Source organism: Triticum dicoccoides, chromosome 6A, assembly GCF_002162155.2.
Source record: "Triticum dicoccoides isolate Atlit2015 ecotype Zavitan chromosome 6A, WEW_v2.0, whole genome shotgun sequence".
NCBI lineage: Eukaryota > Viridiplantae > Streptophyta > Magnoliopsida > Poales > Poaceae > Triticum > Triticum dicoccoides.
The window spans coordinates 355,071,929-355,091,729 of NC_041390.1; positions in this window are offsets into that span (position 1 = coordinate 355,071,929).

A 19,801-nucleotide genomic window follows, 5' to 3' on the forward strand; every position below is an offset into this window, starting at 1 on the left:
CTTGGAACCACTTCCAACACACATCATCACTTCACCCTTAACTAGTCTCTGTTTATTCTGCAACTCCCGTTTTGAGTTACTAATCTTAGCAACTGAACTAGTATCAAATACTGAGGGGTTGCTATAAACACTAGTAAAGTACACATCAATAACATGTATATCAAATATACTTATGTTTACTTTGCCATCCTTCTTATCTGCCAATCACTTGGGGTAGTTCCGCTTCGAGTGACCAGTCCCTTTGCAGTAGAAACACTTAGTCTCAGGCTTAGGACCAGACTTGGGCCTCTTCACTTGAGCAGCAACTTGCTTGTTGTTCTTCTTGAAGTTTCCCTTCTTCCCTCTGCCCTTTTCTTGAAACTAGTGGTCTTGTTAACCATCAACACTTGATGTTTTTCTTGATTTCTACCTTCGTCAATTTCCGCATTACAAAGAGCTTGGGAATCGTTTCCGTTATCCCTTGCATATCATAGTTCATCACGAAGTTCTACTAACTTGGTGATGGTGACTAGAGAATTCTGTCAATCACTATCTTATCTGGAAGATAATCTCCCACTTGATTCAAGCGATTGTTGTACTCAGACAATCTGAGCACATGCTCACTAGTTGAGCGATTCTCCTCCATCTTTTAGCTATAGAACTTGTTGGAGACTTTATATCTCTCAACTCGGGTATTTGCTTGAAATATTAACTTCAACTTCTGGAACATCTCATATGCTCCATGACGTTCAAAACGTCTTTGAAGTCCGATTCTAAGCCATTAAGCATGGTGCACTAAACTATCAAGTAGTCATCATATTGAGCTAGCCAAACGTTCATAACGTCTGCATCTGCTCCTGCAATAGGTCCGTCACCTAGCGGTGCATCAAGGACATAATTCTTCTGTGCAGCAATGAGGATAAACCTCAGATCACGGATCCAATCCGCATCATTGCTACTAACATCTTTCAACACAATTTTCTCTAGGAACATATCAAAATAAACATATGAAAGCAACAACGCGAGCTATTGATCTACAACATAATTTCCAAAATACTACCAGGACTAAGTTCATGATAAATTTAAGTTCAATTTAATCATATTACTTAAGAACTCCCACTTAGATAGACATATCTCTAATCCTCTAAGTGATTATGTGATCCAAATCAACTAAACCATGTCCGATCATCACGTGAGATGGAGTAGTTTCATTGGTGAACATCTTTATGTTGATCATATCTACTATATGATTCACGCTCGACCTTTCGGTCTCCATGTTCCGAGGCCATATCTGTATATGCTTGTCTCGTCAAGTATAACCTGAGTATTCCGCGTGTGCAACTGTTTTGCACCCGTTGTATTTGAACGTAGAACCTATCACACCCGATCATCACGTGGTGTCTCAGCACGAAGAACTTTCACAACGGTGCATACTCAGGGAGAACACTTCTTGATAATTTAGTGAGAGATCATCTTATAATGCTACCGTCAATCAAAGCAAGATAAGATGCATAAAAGGATAAACATCACATGCAATCAATATAAGTGATATGATATGGCTATCATCATCTTGTGCTTGTGATCTCCATCTCCGAAGCACCGTCGTGATCACCATCGTCACCGGCGCGACACCTTGATCTCCATCGTAGCATCGTTGTCGTCTCGCCAATCTTATGCTTCCACGACTATCGCTACCGCTTAGTGATAAAGTAAAGCATTACATCGCGATTGCATTGCATACAATAAAGCGACAACCATATGGCTCCTGCCAGTTGCCGATAACTCGGTTACAAAACATGATCATCTCATACAATAAAATTCAGCATCATGCATTGACCATATCACATCACAACATGCCATGCAAAAACAAGTTAGACGTCCTCTACTTTGTTGTTGCAAGTTTTACGTGGCTGCTACGGGCTTAAGCAAGAACCAATCTCACCTACGCATCAAAACCACAACGATAGTTTGTCAAATAGACTCCGTTTTAACCTTCGCAAGGACCGGGCGTAGCCATACTCGGTTCAACTAAAGTTGGAGAGACAGTCGCCCGCAAGCCACCTATGTGCAAAGCACGTCGGGGGAACCGGTCTCGCGTAAGCGTACGCGTAATGTTGGTCCGGGTCATCTCGTCCAACAATGCCGCCGAACCAAAGTATGACATGCTGGTAGGCAGTATGACTTATATCGCCCACAACTCACTTGTGTTCTACTCGTGCATATAACATCAACATAAATAACCTAGGCTCTGATACCACTGTTGGGTTTCGTAGTAATTTCAAAATTTTCCTACGCACACGCAAGATCATGTGATGCATAGCAACAAGAGGGGAGAGTGCTGTCTACGTACCCACGCAGACTGACTGCGGAAGCGTTGACGCAACGTAGAGGAAGTAGTCGTACGTCTTCACGATCCAACCGATCAAGTACCGAAACTACGGCACCTCCGAGTTCGAGCACACGTTCAGCTCAATGACGATCCCCGGACTCCGATCCAGCAAAGTGTCGGGGAAGAGTTCCGTCAGCACGACGGCATGGTGACAATCTTGATGCACTACAGCAGCAGGGCTTCGCCTAAACTCCGCTACAGTATTATCGAGGAATATGGTGGCTGGGGGCACCGCACACGGCTAAGGAATAGATCACGTGGATCAACTTGTGTGTTCTAGGGTGCCTCTACCTCAGTATATAAAGGACCGAAGGGGGGAGGCTGGCCGGCCACAAGGGGCGCGCCAGGAGAGTCCTACTCCCTCCGGGAGTAGGATTCCCCCCCCCCCCCAATCCTAGTTGGAATAGGATTCACGGAGGGGGGAAAGAGAGAGGGGGCCGGCCACCTCTCCTTGTCCTAATAGGACTAGGGGAGGGAGGGTGGCGCGCAGCCCATCTAGGGCATCCCCTTCTCTTTTCCACTAAGGCCCATATAGCTCCCCGGGGGGTTCCGGTAACCTCCCGGTAGTCTAGTAAAATCCCGATTTCACCCGGAACACTTCCGATATCCAAACATAGGCTTCCAATATATCAATCTTTATGTCTCGACCATTTCGAGACTCCTCGTCATGTCTGTGATCACATCCGGGACTCCGAACAACCTTCGGTACATCAAAATGCATAAACTCATAATATAACTGTCATCGTAACCTTAAGCGTGCGGACCCTACGGGTTCGAGAACAATGTAGACATGACCGAGACACGTCTCCGGTTAATAACCAATAGCGGGACCTGGATGCCCATATTGGCTCCTACATATTCTACGAAGATCTTTATCAATCAGACCGCATAACAACATACATTGTTCCCTTTGTCATCGGTATGTTACTTGCCCGAGATTCGATCGTCGGTATTCCAATACCTAGTTCAATCTCGTTGCCGGCAAGTCTCTTTACTCGTTCTGTAATACATCATCCCGCAACTAACTCATTTAGTTGCAATGCTTGCAAGGCTTAAGTGATGTGCATTACCGAGAGGGCCCAGATATACCTCTCCGACAATCGGAGTGACAAAACCTAATCTCGAAATATGCCAACCCAACATGTACCTTTGGAGACACCTGTAGTACTCCTTTATAATCACCCAGTTACGTTGTGACGTTTGGTAGTACCCAAAGTGTTCCTTCGGTAAACGGGAGTTGCATAATCTCATAGTTATAGGAACATGTATAAGTCATGAAGAAAGCAATAGCAACATACTAAACGATTGGGTGCTTAGCTAATGGAATGGGTCATGTCAATCAGATCATTCATCTAATGATGTGATCCCGTTAATCAAATAACAACTCTTTGTTCATGGTTAGGAAACATAACCATCTTTGATTAACGAGCTAGTCAAGTAGAGGCATACTAGTGACACTCTGTTTGTCTATGTATTCACACATGTATTATGTTTCCGGTTAATACAATTCTAGCATGAATAATAAACATTTATCATGATATAAGGAAATAAATAATAACTTTATTATTACCTCTAGGGCATATTTCCCTCATGAGGATCCCCTTGTGGCCGAAGGAGAAGGACAGTATTCCACTACCGTGGAGCCATCACCAACTGAAGGCCCACACGCTTCTGAAGAACAAAGTGAAGGCCCTCAACCTCATGAACAAGACCAAGGGCAAGATCAACCCCAAGATGGTGTTGAATCACCAAGCGATGCCCAAGGTCAAGTTCTATCATCCAAGCAAGTTCAAGATCAAGAGCAAGCTCAATATCAAGAACGAGCTCAAGATGATGCTCAAGATGATCAAGATCAAGTGCCCGCTCCTCAACTCTCTCCAGAGGAGGAATTAAAGCGTCGTGCCTCCAAGATCGCATCCAAGCTATCCACCAAAGATCATCTCATGACAAATGTGCTTGGAATCTTAAGAAAGGGGGGTAAGCACTCGTAGACAATTACCAAACTATTGTGAACATCACGTGTTTGTCTCTTGTGTTGAACCCCAAAAGGTCTATGAGGCGCTCGAGGATCCGGATTGGCTCAATGCCATGCATGAACAACTCAACAAATTCAAGCACAAAAAGGTGTGGAGATTGGTGCCAAGGCCAACGGGGAACCATAATGTCATTGGAACCAAGTGGATATTCAAGAACAAGCAAGATGCTCATGGGATTATCATTCGCAACAAGGCTCGTTTGGTGGCACAAGGCTACTCCCAAGTTGAGGGTATCGACTATGGTGAAACCTTTGCTCCCGTTGCTCGCCTTGAATCCATTCGCATGTTGATTGCATATTCTTCTTATCATAACTTTAAGTTACAACAAATGGATGTGAAGAGTGCTTTTCTTAATGGTCCTATTAATGAGTTGGTATATGTCAAGCAACCCCCCGGGTTCGAGGATCCCTATTTTCCCGATCATGTGTACCAACTCGGTAAGGCACTCTATGACCTTAAGCAAGCCCCACGTGTGTGGTATGACCACCTTACCGAGTTGTTGCAAGATCGTGGTTTTGAAATTGGGGAAATTGACCCCACTCTTTTTACTAAGAAGGTCAAAGGGGAGTTGTTTGTGTGCCAACTATATGTTGATGATATTATCTTTGGTTCCCCTAACAAAGCTTTCAATGAGGAATTTGCTGCACTCATGACCTCCAAGTTCAAGATGTCCATGATGGGAGAGTTGAAGTTCTTTCTCGGGTTTGAAGTCAAGCAACAAAGAGAAGGAACCTTCATCAACCAAGCCAAATACACTCAAGACATGCTCAAGAGATTCAAGCTAAGTGATGTCAAGTCGGTGTCCACACCTATGCCCGTCAAATGCCAACTTGACATAGATCCCAATGGTAAAGCGGTGGACCAAAAGGTATATTGCTCCATGATTGGCTCCTTGCTTTACCTTTGTGCATCTAGACCAGATATCATGTTGAGTGTGGAAATTTGTGCATGGTTTCAAGCCGCCCCTAAGGAAAGCCACTATGTGGCGGTCAACCGAATCTTTCGATATTTGGCTCATACCCCAAACTTTGGCTTATGGTATCCAAGAGGATCTAACTTCAATCTTGTGGGATATTCAGACTCCGGTTGGGCGGGAGACAAAGTGGATAGGAAGTCAACTTCCGGAGGGTGCCAATTTCTTGGTTGCTCTTTGGTGAGTTGGTCTTCCAAGAAGCAAAGTTGCATGTCTCTCTCATCCACGGAAGCGGAGTATGTGGCTGTCGGTAGTTGTTGTGCACAACTTCTATGGATGAGGCAAACTTTAAAGGATTACAGTGTCATTTATGACAAAGTGCCTCTTTGGTGTGACAATGAAAGTGCCATCAAGATCTCTCTCAACCCGGTGCAACACTTCAAGACGAAGCATATTGAGATTTGGTATCACTTCATCCAGGATCATATTAGGCGAGGGGAGATCGAGCTCAACTATGTCAACACCCTTGATAACCTTGCAGATATCTTCACGAAGCCCCTACATGAAGCAAGATTTCACGAGTTAAGGTATGAGCTAAATATCATTGATTGGAGCAATGTTGCTTGAACCCGTGCACATCCCACCATACTCAACTTGTTATCTTGTTTAGGTGTAGGCATGGATATATGGGGAATGTTGTTCTCTCAATGAACTCTCCCTCCCCCCATTATGCATAAATTGATCAACCCTTTCACACTAACCATTTTTTATGGTACTTGTGCTTCAAAGACGAGTTTTAGTTATGGGCCCAAGGATAATTCTTCGCGGTGCCATAGCAATTGACTCAAACATAGGTGGCTACGGCCACCGCCCTCTCCTTAGAGAGGTTGTGTTGAGTGTCTTAGTCCTTGTTGTCTCTTGCCTTCCTTTTGTCGTGTCGTTCTTGTTTGAGTTGTCTCGTGTGTCAGCTTTTTGGTGGGCCCGTTCACTTGAAGGTTTCCTTGCAAAGACTTCGTTTTCCCTTTCTTGAAACTTGCATCTTCTTGAGCACACGGTACTACCGCGGCCTGCCACGGTACTACCACATGAGGAGCGCATGGTACTTCCACACCTAGCGGGGCAGTAATTTTTTACTGCATCCTGGGGGAGCGGTACTACCATCCCTGGTGCAGTACTTCTGCCCGGGCGGTACTACCGCGATGGCGTGCGGTACTACCGTGCTGCCGAGGGCACGTGGGGGTTAAGAGCGGGTAGGAGGAGTTCCAACTCCCCCATACCCATTCGTCCTTTTCTCTCCCCGAGGTCTCTCTCTCTCTCTCTATCTCTCTCTCTCTCTCTCTCTCTCTCTCTCTCTCAAGAACGGCGCCAGAGACCCTCGCCGGATCTCCATCTCCGTCCGCTCTCTTTAGATTCTGACCGGTGGGATTGTTCCCCACCACTTCCTCTTGCCATGGAACAAGGTTTCTCCCCAAATCCCTCTCTCTTTTGTTCGTCCTTTCGCTTCTAGGTTTTTGGGGATATGCATGTTGTTCTTGAGATTTTAGGCCAATTCTTTGCAACAGTAGGATCTAGGAGAGTAGTGATGCATAGAAATTGTACTAGATATGTTGTCCCGTGGTGGATTTGATCAACCGTAGTACCGCCTCGTTGTCGCGGTTGTTCTCAGATTCAGTTGGTTCGGATCTGATGTCATGCGGTACTACCGCTCCTCAGGTGCGGTACTATCGCATGAGCCACAGTACTAAAGTTCTATTGCCGCTCCGAGCCCCGGTACTACCGTGCTGCCACGCGGTACTACCGCGACTAGGAGCGGCACTAAAATTTTAGTACCGCGCGAACAGGCAGTACTACCACTGCTGTCAAATCTTCTTCATGGCAATTACCAAATGCTTTTGCTACTTGTTTCACCTGTTTTATTGTGGTCTTTGCATTGATCCTTCTCGCTTCTCGTGTGTGTTTCTGTTTTGTGTGTGTCTTAGGTGGTGGCTCCGGTGTCCCTGCTCGTCGTTCCAATCCAAGCCGTGACACGGGCTCCAAACATCTACGCAACCAAGAGGATGTTCCAGAGGGCTCCAATGCCCCCAAGCGCAATGTCAAGACCACTGCTAGCAAGTATAAGGAACCATCAAAGGGCATGGATGAGATACCTCTTGCTGAGTTTGTTTCTCGAAGGAAGATCAACCCCTATGCGAATCCTCATGCAAACTTCAGAGGGAATGAACTATTCTGGACCAAGCAGCAGAATCTTATTTACCTGGATGTGATCAAGGCCAAGCAAAACATGTATGTGGATGTGCAATGGATTGACATGAATCACATGAGGGATGCTAAGCATCGTGACTACTTTGGTGAGGCCTTGGATCTCATGGAGCAGTTTGCCATTGAGGATGCGATCTCTTTCCACCTGGACTTTGACCCCGAGCTGGTGGCCCAGTTCTTTGCTTTGGTCCACTTCCATACTGGTGAGGATCGGAGGATGACCTGGATGACCAATGGACGTCAGTTGACTGCTACTTGGAAGGAGTTCATGGATTTGCTCAGAGTACCTGATGAGGGGCTCCACACGCCTGTTGGTGTTCGCCCTCATGCCAACATCGAGTCAGCTAGCAAGGACAAGCTTCAGTCGTTCTATGTTGAGAAGAAACTGGCCAATGACAAGACGACGTGGGTGCTCAACCCGTTCCTTGACATCATGCACCGGATCTTCCACCACTCCCTCTTTCCACGCATTGGGGACAAGGTGCATGCCTATCTTGTGGACATGTTGCTCATTTGTGAGGAGGCACGCGTTTCTCAAACACAACCACTTGATGTCTCACATATCATGTGGTGAGAGCTTCGGTTCACGGTGTTCACCCACAAGGTACTCATCTATGGTCCATATATGTTCCTCCTGATATCGAAGACTTGGGAGAAGCTCTATCCCACTGAGGAGTTTTTGGCCCCTGACTGGATCCGTCATGATCCCATCAGACTCTGCATCAAGCCCCAGTGGGCTAACACTACTACTCGTGCCGAGGATGAGGCTGCTAAGAGGGTTGTCGATGAGGAGGAGAATGTAGCTGAGGACAGCTCTGCTGGATATGCACCTCCCTCCACTGAGTCCTCATGGGCTAAGAAGCTGAAGGCCAAGATGAAGGCTTTGTTCTACATGCAGGCCAAGGGGCAGTACCGGACTCACGTTGCCTCCAAGGAGAGTCGTCACTGTGACAAGAAGATCATGAGGGTTTTTGGAGAGGATGTTTCTGGAGGCTCTAAGGAGCACATCACTCCAGAGGCCGAATGGATGGCAAAACAAGGCTACAACTGGACTGATTCTGAGGAGGAGCCCATCCCCGCTGCCGAGTCCGATGAAGAGCGTGCGAGCGACTACTCCGCTTGAGCCACCACTTGTGTTGTAGGTGTCCTCTCTGCCTTTTTGGCGTCTCGATGCCAAAGGGGAGAGAGTGTAGGGATTTGCGTCTCATGACGTGTTTGCTTCGCTTGCCTTTGTTTCGTTGAACCTTGTTTGCTTTGGTTTGGTTTGGTTTGAGCTTGTTTGAGCTTGTGAGACTTATCTATCATATGGTGTAAGACATATGCACTCTATCTATCGCACCTTATTGAGCTTATGATATATTGTGCTACTTATATTATGCTCTTATTTACTATCTTGCTTAGTGTTAGCATTATTATTGCAAGATATGACATGTCTATAAAATATAGGGGGAGTTTTGATCCTAGTATGTGTGTCGTGCAGTCCAAAGCACTTATCTAAATAGCACACATCTAGGGGGAGGCCGTCTATATTTTATAGATGTGTGGTTTGCTCATGTTTTATATTTTCTCCCTTGTGCAAATCCCGTATTGTCATCAATCCACCAAAAAGGGGGAGATTGTAAGGGCATATTTATCCCTAAGGTGTTTTGGTGATTGATGACAATGTTTTTGCGGACTAATCGTGTGCCTTGAGTATTTCAGATATTTCATTACTAGGCACAAGACAGTTTGGTGCCCCTTGAAGATTATTGAAGACGGTGTTTTTCTACGTTCCTTTTTCGGTGGATTTGAGTCATAGGAAAGCTGTACTATTAAGAGGGGGTCCGCTTTGGAAAGGTTTGGGTGGAATCGTCACGTACACGTTTACTCCTCTTTGCACCGCCTTTCCCTTAGCACTATGGAGCATCCTACGTTTCCTCATGTTTTTGCAAAAAGAAGAATTCCTAGTGTTGCTATTCTGGGGCATGCGGTAGTACTGCTCTTTGGAGCGGTAGTACCGCAGGCCATTGCGGTAGTACCGCAGGTGGTCACGGTAGTACCGCTCCTTGTGAGTGGTAGTACCATGAGTCCTGGCTTGGCACAGCACCATAAGCGGAAGTAGGGGCGGATGTAATTTTTTACATCTGCCCCCTGTGCAGTAGTACCGCGTGCCTTGTGCGGTAGTACCGTGTCGGATTTTCACTGTTTGAAAGTCAGCGGAAGTTGCCACGGACGTTTTTTTATTTGTCTGTGCCCTTCCCAGGCTAGTCCAATCCTGCCTTGCGGTAGTACCACAAGGGGGTGCGGTAGTATCGGGTGAGCGGCAGTACCGCCCCCAGCTTCTTTGCTATAGGCAAGGGCTAGCTCCTGCCGTGGCCACGGTAGTACCGCGGCTCGCTGCGGTAGTACCGTGAGCCCTTGAGGTAGTACCGCTGGTTTTTGTGCGGTAGTACCGCAGGTCGCGGGCTGGTTAAGTGGAGAACGGTTGGATTTGTCTCTCCACTATATAAGGGGTGTCTTCTTCTACGAGTTGACCACCTCTTCCAACCCTAAGCTCTATTGTTGCTCCAAGCTCCATTTTCGCCCGTTATCTCTCCCTAGCCAATCAAACTTGTTGATTTCCTAGGGATTGGTTGGGAAGGCCTAGATCTACACTTCCACCAAGAAAAATTCGATCCCCCGCACTAATCCCTTGCAGATCTTGTTACTCTTGGGTGTTTGAGCACCCTAGACGGTTGAGGTCACCGCGGAGCCATATTCCATTGTGGCGAAGCTTCATGGTGTTGTTGGGAGCCTCCGATTAAGTTGTGGAGATTGCCCCAACCTTGTTTGTAAAGGTCCGGTCGCCGCCTCCAAGGGCACCAATAGTGAAATCACGGCATCTCGCATTGTCTGAGGGCGTGAGGAGAATACGGTGGCCCTAGTGGCTTCTTGGGGAGCATTGTGCCTCCGCACCACTCCAACGGAGACGTACTTCCCCTCAAAAGTAAGGAACTTCAGTAACACATCCTCGTCTTCACCGGCTCCACTCTTGGTTATCTCGTACCTTTACTTGTGCAAGCTTATTTGTGTTATTTCCCTTTCTTGCTCGTGTGCTTGTTGTTGTTGCATCATATAGGTTGCTCACCTAGTTGCGTATCTAGACAACCTACTTTGATGCAAAGTTTAATTTGGTAAAGAAAAGCTAAAAATTGTTAGTTGCCTATTCACCCCCTCCTCTAGTCAACTATATCGATCCTTTCAACGCGTCAAATTCATCATTGAGGTTTTTGATCTCCGTCTGAGCAGCAATGAGTTCATCAGTGGTCATTTTCACGATGTTTTTCTTCAGAAGGCGCTCCTTCTTGTACTGCGCTTTCTTTAGCTGCCTGGCCTTCTCAAATTTCCATTTTTCTTCGCCTATGAAGGCGGTCAGTATGTGGCTTTGGCCATAAGTCAGCTTGAAGTCTGGCATAGGAGTGTTGGGGTCCTTGTGCCAGAGGTCAATGTACTCAAGGATCAACTTCAGATCCAGTAATAGAGGAATTTCACTTCCTTTGGCTCTAGTGGCCCTCTGTTGTCTGTCTCTGATGATTTCTTCAAGTTCTTCATCATTAGCTTCGTCCTCGGAGGACGGTACTTGAAAGGCGACCTGCTTCTTTTGAGGACTTGGTCTAATGCCTTGTCCAGCAGTGGCCTTGGTCTTTAGCAAAGTGGGGCTAGTTGAAGAATGCAGAGGAGCTGATGAACTTGCAGAGGCTCCTGAGGCAATAGAGATGCTTGTTGTCCTTTGGCACGAGGCGACGTGTGCAGGTACTGAGGACTTTGAAGGAGGAGCTGAGGATTTTCTAGGAGCTGGTGCAGCATGAGGAATTGGCCGTGAGGGCTTAGCAGAAGTTGGCTGTGAGGGCATTATAGAGGAGCTTGGCCGTGAGGGCATTGAAGAAGAGGCACTGGGCTTGTGTGCAGGCTTCTTAGGCATGGCCTTCTTCGGCTTGCTAGCAGTGGCAGCAGCAGCAGAGTCTTCATTGAATTTCTTCACTGCCTCTTTTTCTACTTTGGCCAACTTAGCTTGACGCTTTGCCCATTCATCAGGATAGTACTCATCGCGCTTGAGGCTGGTGGGATCAGCTTCTTGGCTAGGTTCAAGTGGAGGTCTTGGGCAAGGATGGTGAAGAGCGAATTTCTTCATGTACTTTGGAGTTACATACCTGTACTCCCTCCATTCCCGTGCCCATCTCCTCTCTATCCTTTGTATGTGCACTTTGCGCTGATTTTTGTCCTCCTTTCCATGTGTTGCCTCATCAGGAGTGCAATAATCCTTGTAAATGTCATCAGGGATCTCAACAGTTGTGTTGACTTCCAGCTTCTTTCCTCCCTTCTGAGGTTTCTTTCCATCAGCCATTTTCTTCAGCTGAGGATTTTGAACAGTTGAATTCTCTCAAGAGGTATGCAGTTTTTCTTCGAGGAACGCTGAAAATGAGTTAAGTTGATGATAACCTAGTGATTCAACAGCAGACATGTGTACCTGTGAATAGAGTATAGGTGCGAAGAATTTGGAGAGATCATATGCGTTCTCAGACGTTTTTGCAAAAAGAACAAGTTTGAGGAATTTGACCAGATGAGTCTTGAGGAATTTCACTAAGCGTTCTTTGACTTAGGTTCCAGAGTTGTACAGATTTGAAAATCCACACAATTGAGGAATATTGAAGAAAAATGTTGCTTAGGGAAACAGATCAAGAGTAGATGATATGTGAGGTGTTTTAGTGTGTGAAGATTTGAAGAATAAACACCTTTTGAAGATTTGTAGAAAACATCAGAATCAAAAAGGGCAGTAAAAGTAACTTTTAATTACCCTTGACAAAGAAAACGGTGAACTGTGAGGAGTAGATTTAGAAGCTCGTCAGTTCGGATCTTCCACGCCCTAAGTTGGCATAGGAAGACAGCTACGGCGGCGGCGGAGTGAAGAAATCTGCAGCCGGCGCGAGTACGACGGCGACGAGGTCGAGGCAGTGAAGCTCTTCCTCACCGGCGATGATGGAAGTAGCGGCGGCGCTAGGGTTTGAGAGCTCGAGCGAGGGAGTGAGGTCGAGCGGAGTAAAAACGAATTAAGGAAGGGAGGGGGTATTTATAGCCGAAGTGAAAAACTGCTCGCCCGAGGAAATTGGACGAACGTGCCATTGACCCTTCCCATTCGCTCGACATGTGTCACCCAGGTATTGAGAGGTGACGATCGTGTGCAATCGTGGGTGAATAGGATAAGATATATCATGGAAAGTGGAACGATTTGAGCAGCAAAAGCCAAAAATTCAGATAAGATAAGTTTAAAGTTTCGTTCGCAAATTCTTTGGCTGACAAGTACACAGTGAAGATTTTGAATGAGTTTCAAATAGAACGCACATGAAGAATTTGTGAATAGACTTGGTTGAGTTTAGCATAGAGGGGGAAGGGTCCGATCACATTCACTTAGCAGAACAAGCAACTTGAAGAAATAGCAATAAGTGAATGTTGTAGAGGACATAAACTCATATATATATATATCTATATTGCCAATGAATAACAACAATGGAAAGAGTGAAGATATTGCAAAGTTGAAGAAAATGAACAACTGAGGAATTTCTAAACTAAGGAAAAACTCAAACTGAAGATTTTCAACTTTTGGTGGTGGCATGACCCACCATATAAGAATGATGATTTAGACACCGCGTACAATTGTCGTAGGGTTCTGTGAATCAAATTCTTCATTAATTTCTTCACACTTAGAGGGTTAGTCTTCATTGATTGAAGAAAAACGTTACTTCGTGTGTTGCACATCTAAGTCATCAATTTTGCATAAGTGTTAGGATGTGTGTTCTTTTCATAGGACATTTGAAGATTCTAAGATATTTAGCTCACACCTCAACTTGCTAAATCTCTTCTCATCCAAGGGCTTTGTGAAGATATCGGCTAGCTGTTCTTCAGTCTTCACATGCTCAATAGAGATGTCGCCCTTCAACACATGATCATGAAGAAAATGATGACGAATCTGAATGTGCTTTGTCTTCGAGTGCTTAACAGGGTTATGAGCAATCTTGATGGCACTCTCATTGTCACAGTAGAGAGGCACATTCTTCATGTTGATGCCGTAGTCCTTGAGGGTTTGTGAGGGAGTCCCGCCTCGGACTATGACGATACAAGATTATTTTTCTCCTGCCTGACCCGCGTAAGCATGCGCTCGCCAGCATTTAGCTAACGATAGCACGTTGCGCATCCTCCAGCACGACCTCCGGATTCACTCCGGAGTCATCTGCAACATCTATTGTTAGATTTGCATGCATGCCGCATACTATCTGGTACCTGTCATTCTTTGCAATGGAAAAAAGTGTTACCAAAGGGAGCCTTCTCGGACTCCTTCAACGCGGCCACCGCGGCCCGTAGCTAGGCTTTGCACTCTTCCAGCTCTTGAGACAATTGGGTATTCTTCTATGTAAGAACCTGCACAAATAATGATCCTTAAATCAGTTGTGTCAACTGTTTCAAGTCTCAGGGACTACTGATATATATAATCGTCAGATTTTCTTACCCGTATATCCTTTACATACTAGTCCGTGGCTCTGGCAAGACCGTTTTGAGCAGCACGGATGTACGCGTCTCCTGAGTTGAAGGCATTGAACGCCTCTTGGGAGAAACAAGCGTCACGGAGTACGGCCCGACGACGCTTGTGATTCATGGCGCTCTCCACTTTGGAATTTGTAGCGGATAGTCTATCTGCATCCTCTGTAGGAGGAGCATCCGGCGTTCGCCCCGTGTTAGCTTCCGCCTCTATGTTCAGCCCTGCAGCCCGACTGGTGGAGTCGTGATCGGCAACCTCTACGGATATAGTCCAGCGAGCGTTTTTCCTACCAGGAAACAGGGATGCCATTATATTTTGAGAAGGACGACAACCACGGAGCGAGGTTTTGTATCATACCTCTGCGCCGACGTCTCAGTCCTGACCGCCTTCCTTTTTGGCCTAGCCGGCTTCGGTGTCCCTCGTTGGTGAGTCACTGCGGGTTCGGCATGGCGTCCCGAGGGCCTTCCCTGTAAAACACCATATGTGTATGGTAGGTGAAGTGCATAAAAGAGGATCCTTCTCGGAAGTTGGGACTCCGGTTTTTCTTACATGCAATGCAGGGAGTAGCCCAGGATAGTGGGCTATGATGGCAACCATGGCATCACCGTAGCTCAATTGATAGAATGTCCTGTCAATCAGCTCCACAAATATGTCCGGATCCTCTTCGAGTCCGGGATCGAGGGCCCGGTCAGGGTCCTCTGGTTGTGGAGGTGGGCTGTTGACCTCCCTTATAGATTTTCATAGTTCCTGCCATGAAACGGCAAGGTGAGTATTTATGACGAAGAATGCGGGAAGGTTGGAAGTAAAAAGTGACAGCTCACCCAGCTTGGAGGGTTGTACATGGAGAATCCATCCCGTGGCTTAATACAGATGAACTCCTCTTCCTCTCCCTTGAACAACTCGGACAAAATTTTTGCTAGGGCAGCAGCGGAGTCCGGTCCCTTACGCCCGCAGCGGGTGGCATCATCTTCCCCATTAAAGTGCCACATGGGGTGCCCTCGATATTGAAGTGGTTGCACCCCCCGCATTATACATATTGACATAACCTCGATTATTGTCAATCCTGATTGAGCCAGCACTTTTATCCGGCCCATCAGGTAAAGGACTTCTCTGTTATCTTCCTCCTGAGGGCTCCGTGGGCGCCAGCTTCGGCGTTTCTTCAAAGGGGCATTGTCGAACTCGGGAATACCCCTCCGAATAGGATCTGGAAGGGGGACGTCCTCCATGTAAAACCACTCCAAAGGCTAGTCTTCGAACGTCTTCTTCCGGGTACCAGACAGGTATCCGGTCCCGGTGATGCGCCATATTTCGGCTCCGCCCACTTGATATATTTACCCCTCCTGTGTACGGGGCACAAGGCAGAATAGCCTCTTCCACAGCTCGAAATGAGCTTGGCAGCCCAGAAATAGCTCACAAAGGGCAACATAACCAGCGATGTGTAATATGGAAGCGGCGGTGAAATTATGCAACTGGAGGCCGTAAAACTCCAGGAGCCCGTGGAGGAATGGATGGATTGGAAATCCTAGTCCCCTTAGTAAATAAGGGACAAGGCATACCCGCTCCCCCTTGGAGGGATTGGGGAAGCTCTCCGCTTGCTCCCCGCCATTATAGGTGGCGAGCCTGGCTCGAACGGGGGCCATATATGCTGGAGGGAGAAATCCCTGGGTCTGTAACTCTACTAATTGGTTGTGCGAGATGGAACACTTCTCCCAATCACCGGGTTTAGGGCTATAGGGGCAGGAGGAGGAGCTGCGATGGCTGGCCATGTTGGAATGGATTTTTCCGAGCGCGCTCCGATGGATACTTGCCGTGGGAGGATGGTGTGGTTTGGATCTAAGAATCCCCATCCCTTTAATAGACAGTTTACTTACGTGGCTAGGGTGGTGAATGTAAAAATGCCCTGGCTCCTCGCATTCGCTTGACACGTGGAAGATAGCCCTTATTGGGCGCAGAAGCCAAGAGGTGCAACATTTATGGGGAGCTAGACACTACTCAGCAGATATTCAGAATTTGGAGAAGAACCCGCCTTGCAATGCCGAAGACAATCTGCGCACCGGACTCATCATCATTGAAGCCTGGTTCGGGGGCTACTGAGGGAGTCCTGGATTAGGGGGTCTCCGGACAGCCGGACTATATCCTTTGGCCGGACTGCTGGACTATGAAGATACAAGATTGAAGACTTCGTCCCGTGTCCGGATGGGACTCTCCTTAGCATGGAAGGCAAGCTTGGTGATATGGATGTGTAGATCTCCTCCCTTGTAACTGACTCTGTGTAACCCTAGCCCCCTCCGGTGTCTATATAAACCGGAGGGTTTAGTCCATAGGATAACAACAATCATACCATAGGCTAGCTTCTAGGGTTTGGCCTCTACGATCTCGTGGTAGAGCAACTCTTGTAATACTCATATCATCAAGATCAATCAAGCAGGACGTAGGGTATTACCTCCATCAAGAGGGCCCGAACCTGGGTAAACATCGTGTCCCCTGCCTCCTGTTACCATCCGCCTTAGACGCACAGTTCGGCACCCCCTACCCGAGATCCGCCGATTTTGACACCGACAGTTTGCTTCATCCACAGCAATTGAGCACAGCAAGAACCAGCAGCAATGTACTCAGCTTCAGCAGTAGACAGTGATACACAGTTCTGTTTCTTCGAGGACCAACAGACCAAGGATCGTCCGAGGAAATGGCATGTGCCTGATGTTAACTTGCGATCCACACGATCACTAGCATAGTCAGAGCCTGAATATCCAATGAGATCAAAAGCCGAGCCCTTGGGATACCATAATCCAAGTTGTTGTGTGAGCTAAATATCGGAGAATATGCTTCACAGCCTTATGGTGTGATTCCTTCGGTGTAGCTTGAAATCGGGCACACATACAAATACTAAGCATAATATCTGGCCTAGATGCACATAAATACAATATAGAACCAATCATGGAGCGGTATACCTTTTGATCAAAGTCAATACCGTTTTCGGCAGTGCATAGATGGCCATTTGTGGGCATAGGGATTTTGACTCCTTTCCAATCTTGCATGCCAAATTTCCTCAGTACATCATTGAGGTATTTCTCCAGAGATATGAATATGCCATTGCGCTGTTGACGAATCTCAAGACCTAAGAAGAATTTCAATTCTCCCATCATAGACATTTTATATTCTTCACTCATCATATAGGCAAATTCATCACTGTAACGTTGGTCAGTACAGCCGAAAATGATATCATCAACATATATTTGGCACACAAATAATTCACCATCATAAGATTTAGTGAAAAGAGTTGGGATCAAGTGAACCGGGTTTGAAGCCTTTCTTCATGAGGAATTCCTTCAAAGTATCATACCATGCCCGAGGGGCCTGCTCGAGGCAATAGAGGGCCTTATTGAGTCTAAAGACTTTGTCAGGATGCTTTGGATCTTCAAAACCTAGGGGTTGAGCAACATATACTTCTTCCTCAAGCTTACCATTGAGGAATGCACTTTTCACATCCATTTGATGTAAGATGATATCATGATGGTTAGCATAAGCAAGTAATATGCGAATAGCCTCAAGTCTACAAACAGATGCAAAATTTTCATCGAAATCAATTCCTTCAACCTGTGTGTAGCCTTGAGCTACAAGTCGTGCCTTATTCCTCACCACAAGGCCATTTTCATCTTGCTTGTTGCGGTAGATCCACTTTGTGCCAATGATATTGTGCTTGCGAGGATCTGGATGTTTGACCAGTTCGCAGACGTTGTTGAGCTCAAATTGATGTAATTCCTCTTGCATAGCTTGAATCCACCCAGGCTCCAGAAATGCTTCATCTACCTTAGTGGGCTCTGTGATAGAGATGAAAGCAAAGTGCCCACAAAAGTTAAATAAATGTGAAGCTCTTGAGCGTGTGAGAGGACCTGGAATGTTGATGTTGCTGATGATTTTCTCAATCTATACTTCATTTGCAACACGGGGATGAGATGGTTTTCGTTGTGGAATTTGATCAGCCTTTTCTTCAGCACCATTTTCTTCAGGTGCATCGGCATGACATTCTTCACGTTCTGGAAAGACTTCTTCAGCAGATTCTTCGGTAGGAATGACATCCTCAGTAGCCTTGAACTTGATGGATTCCTTAGGAGGTATTTCATCTGTCACGGGAAGTAGGTGCTCTCTTTGTGAGCCATTAGTTTCATCGAACTGCACATCTACAGTTTCAACAACCTTGTGGTGATAGGTGTTGAAGACATTGTAGGTGTGCGAGTCCTTACCATAACCGAGCATAAAACCTTCATGTGCTTTCGATGCAAATTTAGAACTGTGATGATGATCTCTAATCCAGCATTTAGCACCGAAGACTTTGAAATAACTCACATTGGGTTTCTTGTTAGTGAGGAGTTCATATGCAGTCTTCTTGAAGAATTTGTGAAGATATACCCTGTTGATGATGTGGCACGCAGTTTCAATTGCCTCAGGCTAGAAGCGAGTAGGCGTCTTGTACTCATCAAGCATAGTGCAAGCCATCTCAACAAGTGTCCTATTCTTGCGCTCCATGATGCCATTCTGCTGAGGAGTATATGGAGCAGATAACTCGCGAGTGATACCAAGTTCATCAAGATAGTCATCAAGACCAGTGTTCTTGAACTCAGTTCCATTGTCACTTCTGATGTGCTTGATCTTCACACCAAAGTTGGTTGAAGCCCTCGAGGAAAATTGTTTGAAGACTTCTTGCACTTCAGTTTTGTAAGTGATGATATGCACCCATGTATATCGAGAATAATCATCAACAATTACAAAGCCATATAAAGATGCAACATTAGTAAATGTGGCATAGTGAGTAGGGCCAAAGAGATCCATGTGAAGCAATTCAAATGGATGAGTGGTAGTCTTGATGGTCTTTGAGGGATGCTTGGCCTTGGTCATCTTTTCGGCTTCACAAGGTCCACACAAATGGTCCTTGAGGAATTTCACACCCTCGATGCCAATGACATGCTTCTTCTTCACGAGCGTGTGCAAGTTCCTCGTCCCAGCATGACCAAGTCGTCGATGCCATAGCCAGCCTTCTGAAGCTTTTGTAAGTAGACATGTAGCAGGTTGTGGTCCTGTAGAGAAATCAGCAATATATAAATCTCCTCTCCTAAAGCCTTAGAAGACTTTGGAATTGTCAGCTTCCATGATCACAACACAACGATACTTGCCAAAGACAACAACCATATCAAGATCACAAAGCATTGAGACAGACATGAGGTTGAACCCTAAGGACTCGACAAGCATGACTTTGTCCATGTGTCAATCCTTTGAGATTGCAACCTTACCTAGACCCAATACCTTCCTTTTTCCTTTATCAGCGTAGGTGATATGCTTCAGATGTGATGGGGATAAAGCAGAGTCCATCAATAAGCTCCTGTCACCAGTCATGTGATTTGTACATCCACTATCAAGGACCCACTCAGTGGCTTTGGGTTGATCATCATGCATATGAATTAGTGCAGCTTACGAACTCATATACTTCATCAATGAAGAATATGATATCAATTTCATCAGATCAATTTCATCAAGCAATGGAACAGATAAAGCAGTTTGAGGACATGAGAAATGAGAATTCATTTCTTCATGATTAGCTTGTGTCTTTTCAAGCATATTCAGGTCTCCAGCAAATTCTTCAAACGTTTAAGTTCGTCTGGAGATCGGACCCTGCATAA